Genomic DNA, 14,368 nt, shown 5'->3' with positions numbered 1-14,368 from the left:
TTATCCTGGCTGTGTGCTTCGGGTCATTGTCATGTTGGAAGACCCAGCCTCGACCCATCTTCAATGCTCTAACTGAGGGAAGGAGGTTGTTCCCCAAAATCTCGCAATACATAGCCCCGGTCATCCTCTCCTTAATACAGTGCAGTCGCCCTGTCCCATGTGCAGAAAAACACCCCCAAAGCATGATGCTACCACCCCCATGCTTCACAGTAGGGATGGTGTTCTTGGGATGGTACTCATCATTCTTCTTCCTCCAAACACGTTTAGTGGAATTATGACCCAAAAGTTCTATTTTGGTCTCATCTGACCACATGACTTTCTCCCATGACTCCTCTGGATCATCCAAATGGTCATTGGCAAACTTAAGATGTGCCTGGACATGTGCTGGTTTAAGCAGGGGAACCTTCCATGGAATTTCAAACCATGACGTCTTAGTGTATCACCAACAGTAACCTTGGAAACGGTGGTCCCAGCTCTTTTCAGGTCATTGACCAGCTCCTCCCGTGTAGTTCTGGGCTGATTTCTTACCTTCCTTAGGATCATTGAGACCCTACGAGGTGAGATCTTGCATGTAGCCCCAGTCCGAGGGAGATTGACAGTCATGTTTAGCTTCTTCCATTTTCTAATGATTGCTCCAACAGTGGACCTTTTTTCACCAAGCTGCTTGGCAATTTCCCCGTAGCCCTTTCCAGCCTTGTGGAGGTGTACAATTTTGTCTCTAGTGTCTTTGGACAGCTCTTTGGTCTTGGCCATGTTAGTAGTTGGATTCTTACTGATTGTATGGGGTGGACAGGTGTCTTTATGCAGCTAACGACCTCAAACAGGTGCATGTAATTTAGGATAATAAATGTAGTGGAGGTGGACATTTTAAAGGCAGACTAACAGGTCTTTGAGGGTCAGAATTCTAGCTGATAGACAGGTGTTCAAATACTTATTTGCAGCTGTATCATACAAATAAATAGTTTAAAAATCATATATTGTGATTTCTGGATTATTTTTTTTAGATTATGTCTCTCACAGTGGACATGCACCTACGATGACAATTTCAGACCCCTCCATGATTTCTAAGTGGGAGAACTTGCAAAATAGCAGGGTGTTCAAATACTTATTTTCCTCACTGTATAGTATAACCGTCTTTTAGCAATCTGGCCAACCTGGACACAGTGATGCTAGCTCGTTTTTTTGCGGAAGGGAGGTAATGAGGTGCTCAGAGAAGTCACCAGATGCTGTCATTGTCTAATATGTATATTAATTTCATCCTCACGATCGTTTGCTTTAAAGAAATAAGTTGCATAAAAAGAGAAATAATGAACAAAAATATCTATTGATGATTGATGCACTTTTACTATCTCCAAAACTGATGCCGATGCAATTCGCATCTTGAAGCGTAGCAAATAAAAGGATTCATTAAAGATACATATAAAGCAGCTACCGATGCTATACGATTTACCCCAGTTACGATGCAGTGCGATCTGTTTACAATTTTAATCATCACATTGTGATTCAATGCAATGCAATTTTATATATTTGGTTCAGACCAACAGCAAATCATAAATTTACTATAAAAAGTACCTTCTGACTGCTAACGCATGGCCCTTGGGCAGTGGTGCTGATCGCTTGAGAAACAGTTTAGCGAGGAGAAATCAATCTACATATACAATATTGGTAACAAATTATTGGTCACTTTCTAAATAATAAAAGTAAAGCACATTTACTAATAATTATATATAAATGAAAAAAATTTTATCGATGCAAATATGCACACCATACTTACATTTCCATAAAGAATGCGGAAAAAAGGAAATAAAAAGTAGTAAGGAGTTGGGCATGAATTAAATGGCCATGAACTAAATCATTTTCTTTTATTCCTTTTACATTTTGACAAGAAGAGACATTAAAATAAAGAACAAAGATATACACTGGTGGAACAAACAATGGGGATCAGTAATTAGTCAGTGAGAACAATGTTGATTAAGGATCGGTTGTTAGGAAGAATGGTGATAAGGGATTTTATCTATCTATCTATCACTAGCTGTCATTTGGACAGGGTTGCTCCCGAGGCCAATATGCTGCTGTGGGTGCCAATTGAGTTTGGATATCGGTTAGCAAATGAGAAAACAATGGACAGGAAACAATAGTGGTCAGTGATTAGTCATTGAAAACAATGTTAATTAGAGATTGGAAAAAATGTTGATCAGTGGTTAGGAACAATGATTGGTTGGGGGAAAACAATGGCGATCGGTGATTAGCCATTGGGAATAATGTCATCAAATCTGCTGAGAAACATGCTAAATGTAAAAAAAATCTAGACACAATTGTATTGATGCTATGATCTATGCTGAATTTAGTCTAAGACTCTTTTCAACATCACTTTTAAAAACACAATACAATCCCACAATTCAGACTTCCAGCTCTTGCCAGAGAGTTTTGTATGTTTTATTGCTGAATCTGCCAAAGTACTGGTTGCACCTACAAGAAAAAGTGTTCGATTTGCTTTTAAAGATGTTGTGATACCTTTTTTTGCACTCTTGTAACTATTTCTTGCTCTGTCCAAGTGAGAATTATCAGTTTGGGAGCCATTTAAATGGATTTTTCTTTCTAGAAGATTGGAAACTTTCCCGTTTTCACTTGGTCATGAACGTTTAGGAATAACACGACATTGAAATATTGGTATCCCAGTTGTTTTACTCTCTAATGCTGATACCTTCAACCAGCATCCACTGATCGAATCACAATGTTCTCCTTTCAGTCGCCAAACACTAGCTTGCAATTTGATTAGCTTTGATGTGATGTTCTAAACTGGAGCCCTGGTCTAGCTTGTTTTTTTTTTTTTGCACTCTGGAAACAAATGACTTGTTGGCAAATAAATGATGTTATTATCAATCCAAGCACAGCATGTCGCACAAATAAACAAGCACTTGTGATGAGTTGCCGGTCATTTCACCACCATTTTGTCACCTGATCGAGTCTTATCACCGTAAATATCACTGTTATACTCAGAACTCAACAAACCTGACCTTCACTTGAAAAAAAAAAAAAAAAAGACGGCACTCAACAAAGTGTGGATTTATTCAATAAATAATATGAAATAGTGGCCATTGATGACTGTTGCCAGGAGACGGACATCGGCGACGTGTTGAGATGAATTGGCAAGTGCTCAGATTGCTACTGTAAAAAAGACAATTATGGACCCTTAGAATAGGTCACAGGTTCACGGGTCAGAATGGGACTTATTGAGGCAACCGCCTTTCATGGGACTCATAAACACCCACGCAAGCATCTGGGAATTTATAACCGTGATAATAACAGCCAGTGTTTAGCCCCTCTTGATGCCAGTGTTTATGCTTTTATCACTTATCTATAAAGGACATTGTAGCGGTAATTCAAGTGCAAAACCCTCAAAAAGTGCCTGCACTCTATATTGTTCCGCGTTTCGATTTAAACGCCTACTGCTTCTGGCTTTCCTCGTCTGATAGTCATCACAATGCCTCTGTAGATCATGTTAACAGCAGGGAGTAGGTGCTTCCTCCTGATCTATTTCCTGAAGCTAATTAGAAAATAATGATATTGTTGTGAAACTATTATAATCATAAAAAATAAACGCATCTGGCTTGGGTATCAATTAAAGAACAGTTTTGTAGTTGATTGATATTCTGTTTGCAGGCTGAGAAGCATCCAGTTATTCAAGGGTAAAAGAGGCAGTTAAAATCATTGTTAGCAAAGCACGGATGCCAAATAGAGGACGTATAATCGACAGAAAACCTTTGAAGCTCATACAGTACGCATGTAAAACTAAGCAATCCTTAAAGATATGTGTAAAAGGCTGAACCAAACAAAAAAGCAACATGTGAATGTTGATAAATACCAAATGACATTTCATTTACCAAGTGTATTCAAGGCAGCTGATTTGCATATAGCAATGCCCAAAAAACTCCATAAAAGGCAAAGCTCACACAGCTGAAAACATTGAAAATGATGACTAAATGAAATGAAACAGCACATCCTAGGTACGGAAAGCTCAAAATCTTCCAATAATTAAACACAGCCCCTGCAGGGCGTTGGCTTGTCTAACCACACACCAGCTATCCCCTGTTTTTCGTTGTTTTGCCCTATGTTTTTGTCCTAATATATAGATTTATCAGTCATTAACATAAAACGACCCAGATTTACAGACTTTTCAGCAAATTCCTGTGTGAAACTGAAACTAATACGCATTTTAAACTTGACAAAGTAGTTCACCTTTAAAGTGTATTATTATACCATTAACCAATGCTCATTACTTTGCTTGGACACCAATCAATTGAAGATTACAGTAGTGGGTCTGCTTACACATATACACTATATTGGGTCACCTGCCCTTTCTTGCTATTTTATCAAAATGTTACCACAAAGCTGGAGGCACTCAATTGTATAGGATGTCTTTAGATTGAATTGGAATGCAGGTCCTACATCACCTACATCAGTACCTGCCTAGTGGCTGAGGAACACGAATATCCATAAGCACACTTGAAAATCTAGTAAAAAAACGTCCCAGAAGAGTGGAGGGAATTATAAGAACAAATTAGGACTAAATGTGGAATGCTATGCTCAAAAATCACCATACTTATGACCAGGTGACCCAATACTTTTGGAAATATAGTGTATTTACAGTTACATCAGGAATCTTGAAGCACAAAACTTGTTTTTTCTCCCGAACTAAGTGGATTTTCATTACTTTTGTCAATAATCCTATGAACAATTTTAAAAGAAATGAATTTATATACAGCTTGATATTACCAAAAATGAATAGTAAAAATATACTTCTCAGTGTTTGTTGGATTTAACTGGGTGCTAAATATTTCCCACTACACTTTTTTTTTTGTTGTAAATGAAAGACGGCTTTTAGTTAGATGGTGGATTGTTTCTTTACTTTCTGTGCTATATTGATTCACTAGTTACCTCAGCTGTCTTACTCTGTCCTCAGGGAGTCTCTCACATTTCATCCTGATACCCAGTCCCGTAATTTTTATCACTGTTAAAATCAATAGATTATTTTTTTGTCATTGAAGCAGCATATACGCCATTGTTTGGAAGCTGCAGTACTGATTTGGATAAGCAGCAAAATGCCCAGACTTGAATGGTCTTTCTAGAAGAGTCAGGCGAGACTATCTGATTCCAGCATGCGTGCTAGTCTAATTTTTGTGGGTATTTTTAACTGATTTTATCCTGCGCACAACAATAAACAAGACTGATGTTTCTATGATGTAACACTGTGTTTGTGGTTCCCTTTGTGGGTGTCAATTTGATAAATAATGGACACTTTTTTGCAAAAAAAATAAATAAATAAGGGTTTCTACCTATAGCATGACTATAGTGCAATTTTTTTTTAACTAGGAATGTAAATGGTTAATGGAATCTTTTTTTAAAAAAAATGTTTTGGCAAACATAACCAATCATTAGCACAAATTTGGAGTCACAGAATTGTATAAGATGTCTTTTGGTGCAGTAGCATGACATTTACCCTGTACTTGAACTAGGAGACCAAAACCTGTTCCAGCATGACAATGTTCTTGTGAATAAAGCCAGCTCCATGAAGATCTGGTGTATATGGTTTGAAATAAAAGATCATAAGCAGCCTGCTATAGAGATAAATGGGATAAATGGGATAAAATGCTGGCTTCACCACAGGCCTTTTCAAACTAAATCAGTTCCTGACTTTACTCACATCCTTGTGGCTAAATGGGCACAAACCTCCACATACACACTCAAAAATCTAGTGGAGCATCTTCCCAGAGTGTAGGTTATACTAAGAGAAATTGGGAACTAAATATTGAATGCGATGTTCAAAAAAGCTCATAGAACTCTATTGGCCAGTTGTCCACAAAATTTTTGTTCATATAGTAGATGTCAGTTGAAGGACCTCACAAAGGGTAGTAAGACAAACGTATATGAGAAATAGAAATGTGTTTGTGTGTGTGAGATATATATATATATATATATATATATATATATATATATATATATATATAGAGAGAGAGAGAGAGAGAGAGAGAGAGAGAGAGAGAGAGAGAGAGAGAGAGAGAGAGAGCGAGAGAGCGAGCGAGCGAGAGACACAGCCAGTGGCTGGACTGCGAATGAGTTAGTGATCATGTCAAAAAATAAAGCAAAGGGAACTGATTTCAACCGAAACTGAAATTGAATTCATCAGCCAGTGACCTTTTATATTTCTTTTTTTCATTCTCAGTGAACTTTTGATTGTTCTTTGTACAAAAATTGTAAAAAGGTTGAATATTATTAATGGAAATGGGAAAATATATAAATGAACTGCATCTGGCACATACGTGGGATACTGTATGTATCTTGAGTGATTTATTTATTGTTGTTGTGATAATATCTTTCTTCTCTAATTTTTGGTGTCATGCAGCAGGGGTGGGTTTCAGACACTTACTAGTGCACTTAGACTTGTCGTGCAAGTCTCAGAAACAACATGGGAGAGAGAGAGAGAGAGAGAGAGAGAGAGAGAGAGAGAGAGAGAGAGAGAGAGAGAGAGAGAGAGAGAGAAAAAGAAAGAGACTCATGAGTTCTTGATCTCATATTCCAATGAATTTTTCAGCATGACTTGGTGGGATTCACAACACCCTGAGATGCTCTGTCTCTCTTTTTCTTCTCCCACACTCTCTACATGTATATTTTATTGGGCTGTTTTTTCCCTGTCCGGATTCAGGACATTGTGGTGGCATGTGTTTTAATATGATGTGAGAACATAGACCAACACCGACATGTCTGTCTTGCTATCATTGTAAGGACTTTGATATCCATTCATTGATATTGTTGTTAATACCTCTGTAATTAAATGGATCCCAAACAGAAAATGCTTTTTCAAAAAGCGAAGAAAAATAAGAAAAAGTAGAAATTAAAGTCTATCATAGAAAAGGCATTAACATATAGGTACAGTATGTAGTTACAGTTGCTCTAATAAATCTTTATACACGCAGTATGCACAGATACAACACCGACCTCACCACTGAAACTAAACAGCAAAATTTCACATTTATTAATGAACAGAAATAAAACTAGAAATGAAATCAGTTTGTCAGGGCACACTGGATTCCATCATTCTTTAGAAATAATAAAATACTAATAAAGAGTTGTTATGTGGTGTATTTAAGATTTTCTTAAAAAAAAAAAAAAACAATGTCTTTACAAGGTCAAGACCATCAGATATTCTTATCCTTGTACGGATATTTTGGTTCCTTATCGTGACATAAAAACATGCCCCAACACGCCCAGGGTTCATTTCCTCAGTCGAATTGGAGCCATAACTCTTAATAACCTAAGTTAGCAAGTAAAAGTGTTGAAGCCTGAAATAAATCACACAATATATATATATATATATATATATATATATATATATATATATATATATATATATATATATATATATCAGAGCACAGACCACTGGGAGATGAAGACTGTAAGCTAAAACAAGTAACACTGAGACCGTTGCTTGTTGTATTATATGCCTTTTTATATTAGCCATAATATGGTGTGCAGACACTGAATGAAAGGGGACAAAGGGGACACTTCAGTGCCGGCACTGTTGAGTGTCTAATCTCCAACCCGTGCTCGTTCACTTTTTGCATAAATTAGAGTGATCGATATAACGGAAAACGGCACGGCCCTTTCTTGAATCCCAGGCCACGTAATAAAAAACATCCCCTCCTTCTGACCTTTTGCAATCCTAATTAATTAAGTTTGAATTATTCGCTCTCTCGCACACGCCGGGTGTTTTTACGACGCCACGTGTATGAGTACATGCTTATTAGAAACGATTTTTAGCTTTTATCCTCCAATAATTTCCAATTTGCCCCAAGTACAAAAAGCCATGAGAGCTAATTAGTACTGCGCTGTACAATTCTCTTACATCTCGCACATGGTCCGTTGTATCTCTGGTTCACTTTGTCTTTGAAATCATCTCCCAGAGAAAGTTATGGATTCTGTTTGTTCTAGGGCTTTTTTTCCTTCACTCTTTTCTTTCTGTATTTCTGTCTCCTGCAGTTTGGCTCACCACGTAGCTGCCACACCACAACGCACAATTTCTTTGTCAATATGCCTATTTTTTACAAAAAGACTTTCGTCACAAGCAGCTTCAAAGAAACATTTAACTCCCTAATGAGCAACTCAGGTGAAGAAAGTAAGGGAAAAAAAAGACTGATATAAGGAACCCATCATTGCCTCGCATAATATTTCTTCTGTAACTGTGTGCTATAGAGATGAGGAGTATGTATATGGCCATCATTAGAGGTACAGGGTACAGAGACTTGAGTAACAATACTGCTATATTAGAAAACATTTCCATGAATAGTAATCACGATTAAATAACTGATCCAAATTGTATATCAGAATTAAACTGCTGAAGAAAACACCACCTTAACTACAGTCAAATAACATTTACCCGCTAGCTAATTTAGGCAAATGCTGCTGACTTTCTTCCTTAACTTGTTAGCTAGCTTATGTTTATTTATACACGTTTCTTGCTACATGATTAGCAATCTAGCAAAGATGTCACTTGTACATAATTCTGCAGCAATTTTATATATAAGCATGTTGAAATGACATCTCGATTTAAATACAGTTTTTTTTTTTTTTATTATAAAACTTGCTAGCTAGTCTAGATTGCTTAGTTAGCTAATGGCTAACGTGTGAGCTGTGAAATGCTGATATTGCTACAGGATCCGCACAATTTGCAGATCTGCTTCCTTTAAAAGATTGGCAGCCAAAGAGAAATCATTTCAGAAATAATTTCAGACACTGTCTCAGACATTGCTTCTGCTTTTTTTTTTTTTAAATTGCAGTAAAATCTCCACATATTGACTTTTAGTTGGCTAGAGCAAAATGTCAAGTAATATATTTTTATTTAAAAAGCCAATACAAGTATTATGCTATAACATCCATAACCATTTACTCAATTACTAGCAATATTAAAAGCAATAGTATATGCAAAGCAGTTAAAAGTTTCCAACCCCTGCTGGTGATATAAAAAAGCTTGCTATTTAGATCAGATTTACTATTTAATTTTGATTATTACCAGCTATTAGCTATCAGCTACTATTTTGATAACTAGCATCCTGCTTATTGCTTTGCTACAGTAGCTAGTGACTTGGTGCAAGTAACCTGAAAAAGCTTCTACAATTGCAACAAAACATGGGAGTGTGCCATGTGATGGTTATCTATATTTATCATTAATTGTTTTTTTTTGTTTGAAATGTTATTAAGGTCCATTTTGTGTTCTCATTTTTAGAATATAGTAGCACCATCTTCAGTAGGTGCTTCCCTATGGAAATTAAAACAATAGAAACTGTCATAGAATCTGCAACAGTTTTCATGTTTATAATAGGAATGATATTGGTTTTATTTAAAATTGCAATAGTCCTTGTGAGATACCAGATTCTACCAGGAATTTGTTGCATTTTATTTATGGCATGTTATATCCGATAAAATTAAATTCCATTTAAACACCTTTGGCAACTTGTAGATCAAAGGTTGGTATCTAGTGGTCACCATTAAAGGCCATTAGGATTTTATTAAGCAAATGTTTCTACACTTGTTTCTTGGGGTTTTGTGGTAAAGATTTTGTGATGCACACAAATACACTATATAATAGACAACAGATAATGGTTTATAATGGTATTTGAAGTGGAAACCATTAGAAATGATGTGATGTTCAAATAATTTTTTCAATGTGGTTGTTCCAAATGTGTGAATCCTAAGTTGTTCCTGAGAGCTAGACAGGAGGCATGATGGGATGATGGGATGACACTCTATCACCAGGTGTACATATACACACCCACACATGCTCACACACTCGTTCACCTCAAGTTTTTTTTTTGGAGGTCACCCTGGAGTTTTTTTTTTTATTATGCAAATGCAAGAAGTCACATTTTGGTTTTGTCCATCACGGACCATCAGAGCTGCTGCTTGTCAATGAAGCTGACAATCACCTGCTGTTATCTCACTCTCATCCACTCAGACGTGAGAGTGCAACGGCACAAAGCTTTGTGACTGGCTAAGAAGCTGCTGTATTTGCATCTGAAGCTAAAGATGGGGAATAATGCTCATGATGTTGGACTGGCTCCCTCCTGCTGTTCATCATAAAGTTCGGAGGCAATTAGAAAACCTTCTTCTCTTTCTCCCTCTCTCTCTCTCTCTCTCTCTCTCTCTCTCTCTCTCTCTCTCTCTCTCTCTCTCTCTCTCTCTCTCTCTCTCTCTCTCTCTCTCTCTCTCTCTCTCTCTCTCTTTTTGCAGTCAACACAAGTATAAACAGCAAACACCCCCCCCTATTTCTTCCTTCCTGCCTAGCATCTTCTCCAGACTACGGGATATTCATTTGTCAAGCTGTTGCAAGCTCATTTCATCATATGCAGTGCATACAGTCATTCAGATAACTGCACACAGACAACAAGGAGCTGTGCCTCCAGACATATAGATTTGACACACAGACACACAGACACACACACACACACACACACACACACACACACACACACACACACACACACACACACACACACACTCAAGTCATCTTGAAGATCATTGCTTACTGTCATCAGCTTCAACCACACGTTGAGGGAAAGTATATATACATATAGTAGGTATTGCTATGTATAACTCTCTATAAGCTGGGTTTAAGAAACATGTATGTATTATATGTTCACTATATGGATAAACATTTGTGGACACCAGACAAACAGATTTTGTGAGCATTCCATTACAATTCATCCAAAAGGTGTTCAATAGGGTTGAGGTCAAAGCTCTATAGCAGGCGACTCAAGATCTTCCACTCCAGTAAAGTACTTTGAATAAACTTTAAGAAACAAGTTTTAAGAAAACAGAATTAATGGTAAAGTTATGGTATAAGATGAATAAAGCATTTCAGGGCAGTCGTTAATTAGAAAAGAATCTACTTTGGGGTGGTAGCAATGCTAACAGAGAACAAGGAAAAATGAAACTTAATTGGGATTTTATGTCACGAATCGACACAAAATAACACCTAACAGTGCATTGGGTGGAAAAGGTCTATATGGTCTGCACAGTTACTTACAAATGGAATGAGTGTAGTTTGTGATTGCACATGTATTCGCCCTCATTGCATTAGATTCATTCTAGTGCAACCAGTTCCCTTCAGAAATCACATAATTAGCTGAACTGAGTCAAAAGTTTGTTCCAGACAAGCCAAAAAGAGCTCTCAAACCAAGTTCAGGATAAAGTAATGGGCATCTAAAACTGCAAACATACTCTCGAGCACCATTATATCAATTTGTGTCAAAGTTTAAAAATAAATCATAAATCAAATGTTGTACTTTTCCAGCAGTAAAGATCCCAATTAAGCCCATTTCAGTTTCAGCTTGTAACATGGGGGTAAATACTTATTCAACAGACTCTGCATCTTTCTTTTGTACTCCACAGCTAATGTTCTGAACATTTTTTCTGATTGCTTTTTTCACATTTTTTCTTTTTTTCTAATTTGACAACATAGAGTGTATTTGTGTTTATTTGTGTGTGTGTGTGTGTGTGTGTGTGTGTGTGTGTGTGTGTGTGTGTGTGTATAGGAATATAAATGAGTCTCAGGTGTTTGGGAAGGTTCTGGCTGTGTTTGATGTGTGTTTTTTTTTTATCTCGGCTGTCATTTCGATGCTGATCAGGTGAATTAATTAGTTCTCCAGCCAATTAAAAAACGTCTGTTCGTGTCTCTGCAAATGCCTTGGCTTATGTCTGCTGCCGGACCCCTTCCTAAACAGCTTCACTACAGCATGTCGAAGCTCAGAGTAATAAACGAATTAGTTTTGCTTCTTACTTTGGATTGTACTTTTGAAATAGTTGTTAGAAGCTTGATAGTCCCTTAAACATGCTATGAGAAATGGTGTCACTCTTACAAGTAAGGTTTGTCGTAATATGGGACATTCGTGATAAATTATGCAGCAGAAGGAAATATGAGTAAAGATATAATTGTTTGGCTTTTGTTGCCTGTTCAGTCACTAGATTGTTGCTTGCTAGCTAATAGGCTAATTAGTGCTTCATTAACACATTTTCCAAAGCCTAACGGAGAGCAGATGCCACCCCAGTTTTCATTCCACTTCCACACAATTGACTTTATTTTTCAAGGTTGGGTAGAAACAAATGGCGATTTTAACACATCATTCAAATGTCTTGGACATTTTGTATATTAAAATTTATGAAAGGTGAAATGTAAAAGTACGGATAATTAAAAGGACAATAAGGAAGTAAAATTACTTCCACCTCTGTCCACCACTGCAGTTTTTAAATACTAGCAAAAAATCTGCAAAAAAGAAGCACTAGTGGTCTCAGATCTGGATAATTAAACGGTCGTGGATGGAGACTTTCTGATGAAGGTTTCGATGCCTTTAGAGCGTTTCTCTGTCTGAGCTTTCCATTTGCTAGCACACGAAACACTTGCATGTATTTCTAGCACATTGAAGAGAAATGTTTCTATGACCCAGAACATTATCTATAAAAACAGGGCATGTTTTTCATTTATTATTCAGTCTATTAATTACCATGTTTTGAGTTTTCCTTCTCTCAGCTTTTACTGCTAACTGTAATGAGAGCATCTTAGTCTGTAAAGTTTATTCAGGTTTCTCTCACTCAAGACCTGTATTTCAACCTAACAGGAGGGGCACTTAGCCAAGATGCTAGCAGCGGTTTGAGACCAAGTTGGCTCTGCTCTATAAATAATGGAGCACAAGGTGGCAGATGCTTTCATCTGCCCTTCTGGTCTCTTCATCTTTCCTGTTTGGGGATTCAGCAGAAATGTTGAACGAAGGCATGATACATCGTTGTCTAGTTTAATTTCTCATGCCTCGGGTTTGAGAGAGGTTGTTTTTTTGGCATGGAAATGCTACTGTAACAAATTCTAGGATAGCTAATTGCTTTTTACTTTAGCAATGTCTATTTTGGTTAAGTATTAGCTTTAAAATTTGTGTGTTGTGATGCTGAGGTTTTTTTTTAAGGATGCTTATCATCAGTTTGTCCTAGAAGTAGACAAAGAGAACGCAGTTAAACAAATGAGACAATAATATTATATATGGTCATTTGTTTATGGAGGTTAAATATATATTTAATGTTACATATCTAAAAGTAAGAAATATATGTGTACCTCCAGGATTAGCAGTTAACTCTAAAGGGGAAATTAGAGTCAGGTATTTTCAGTCCATGGGACAAAAAAGGCCCATTTTGACTTTAAAGGTTTTTATGCACAAAAATATAAGTCGAAAAGCTTCACAAACTTTTAAGCTCCAGTGTGGTGTATTAAAGTTACTTACAAGCGTTTGTCTCAAAATCATTGGTCACCAAGCAAAAAAAGAAAAATAAATAAAATGCACAGAGAACATGAGTCAAGGTTAGTGAAATTAGCATATGTTGTGAGGACAAACATGATGTACTTGATGTACCAATCTTTTTTCAAGACAGTTTGAAACCTAATAATCAAACAGCAGTGTAGCTTGACAGCCTTTTTTATGATTTTTCTAGCACTTTAATTACAGTAATAAAAAAACATATTGAGCGTTACTAGAAACACAACCAACATGATTCATCCTCCGTTTTAAATGCCTGTCTTCCTTTTAATAAACGAATGCTAGCGCAAATATTTTTTTTGACAATTCTAGTTTAACAGGCTATGATTTACTTGGACCGGCTCAATAATGACAAAATGCTAAACAGCCCTGACAGACAATCCTCATGCGCACTCGGTTCTAGCTAGCACAGAAGATACAGGGGGTCCAAACAGTCAGCATTTTGGACTGAATCCTGCCACAGCAGGGCCGATTATAAAGAGCTAAATACACGCTAATGATGACAGGATGATTAGCCTGTCAGCACTGAGGGAACAGTGCTTTGGAACACAATTTTGTTGAAAAAGGAACTCCTGGCAAGCTGTAATATGAACACTATCCTTATTATTGGCTGTGATGGACAGCTTCATTGCTTTGAGACGGAATGTTTTGATTGAGGAAGATAACATCACGGATTAAAGGAACATCATGTTCTCTTACGATCCGCGGGGTGATGGTATTAGTGAGGACGTCAGCGCCGAGAGCACCTGCGAGAGACATTCTGAGCTATTCTTTTTCTTATTAGGACTAATTCCATGGTGGTTTTCTCTGTAGCGTCTGAGATTTGCTTGGACAGGAGGAAGCATAGCTCAGTATACACTTGATGGGTTTAGAGGAGGTATATAGCATCTTATTTTGAATATAGGGATGGATGGATTAGCAAGAATGGCGAGTCGGCATACAGAGAAGAGGTGCAACAGTTAACAGCCTGGTGTAGAGCCAACAACCTGTCTCTGAACATTGACAAAACTAAAGAG

At 37.1% G+C, this 14,368-nt stretch overlaps 1 protein-coding gene across 1 annotated transcript in view; it reads left to right on the top strand.

Annotated features, from left to right (window-relative positions):
* lhfpl7 (LHFPL tetraspan subfamily member 7) overlaps positions 1-14,368 on the top strand; it is a 128,057-nt gene that overhangs the window by 38,052 nt on the left and 75,637 nt on the right. The window lies entirely within an intron of this gene.

Source organism: Silurus aristotelis, assembly GCF_946808225.1.
Source record: "Silurus aristotelis genome assembly, chromosome: 26".
Classification (NCBI taxonomy): Eukaryota; Metazoa; Chordata; class Actinopteri; order Siluriformes; family Siluridae; genus Silurus; species Silurus aristotelis.
The sequence above is the reverse complement of the archived record's forward strand: the minus strand, read 5'-3'. Positions and strand labels throughout refer to the sequence as shown.